Here is a 1,316-nt window from a genome sequence, read left to right as displayed (position 1 = left end):
CCTTGTTTTTTACTGCTGAGTAATACTCTAATATGTATATATTCCATACTTTCTTCATCCATTCTTCCATTGAAGGGCATCTAGGTTGTTGCTTAGTTTTATAAAACATCCTACTAGAATATCTTTACTTTAAATTCTTTCAATAAATAGGTTTCAAAATTGTGTATTATGTCTGCCATATCTATCACCCTGTGTTAGTCACTGATTTTAAACTCAGAGGATATATTCTCCTTTATTTAGTAATCTATATTTTTAGTTTCTATTGTCTCTCTCTTCTTTCCACGGTTACAGTATATTCTTTTGTATGAATATACTAATACAGTCATTTTCAGTACCTTTAGTCACGGATTCTGGGATCTCTGTCATTTTTTATGATAGTTCCTATTACCTATGTACCTTATTTTTATAGGCAACATTTTATGAATGTTTTAATATAAAATATTTTACATTTTAATGTAGGGCCAGAGACTTTTGTTGATATTAGTCCAAGTTCCAGATTCAAGGCGAAAATGCAAAAATGAATATTTATATGTTCATTTCAATCTTGCCTTAATATTCTCCCATATTTTAAATAGGCTTGTACAAGGATAATCTCTCTTTTTATAGCAGCTAACTTTACAAAGCAACAGTTTTCTTGTAATAATGTGTACCAGTTCTTTCTCTCCTGATGAGATACCTCAATGTGTCTCCATACCGGGTTCACATCCTAAGATGGGGACGCTTTGTGTCAGGATGAAGAATAAAGTAGCATCTGATGACCAGATGAGTGTCACACAAACAAACATATTTTTTCATACTAACAAACATGTTTTTTTCCACCTTCTAACATTAAACTCAGGCCAAAACAAATATGCCAAATATGCTTTTTTGCAACTTTTACATAAAAACATCCTTTAAATAAAAAACAATCCTTATCATTTTCTATCTTGCCTAAATATAAAGTCAAGTGTATCCTGTCTTTACAAAACTAAAAGGTGATAAACATAGGCATACATACTTAAGAACAGTATCATTCAAAACTTAGCAAAGCATCTTTCAAGAAATAAGGATGGATTGCCTCCAATCCTGAAAGCATTGAAACGGAAGAGTTAGTGTGGTCTGGAAGGACAGCTGGGATTTCCAGATAAGAAACTGAAGTAAGTATCAGTTCTCAAAAAACTTTAAAAGAAAATATTTGAGAAAAAAATCAGGTTTCTGGAAATAATCACATCTGTCCCATGCATGACTGACAAAGTGATACCAAAAAACACCCCGAAAGTCATCAGCATCACGAGAGAGATGCAGCGGTATTCTGTGCTGGCCTGAGGTCCACTGGT

The sequence above is a fragment of the Microtus ochrogaster genome, unplaced genomic scaffold (genome assembly GCF_000317375.1).
Source record: "Microtus ochrogaster isolate Prairie Vole_2 unplaced genomic scaffold, MicOch1.0 UNK2, whole genome shotgun sequence".
Lineage (NCBI taxonomy): Eukaryota > Metazoa > Chordata > Mammalia > Rodentia > Cricetidae > Microtus > Microtus ochrogaster.
This window is presented reverse-complemented; position numbering follows the sequence as displayed.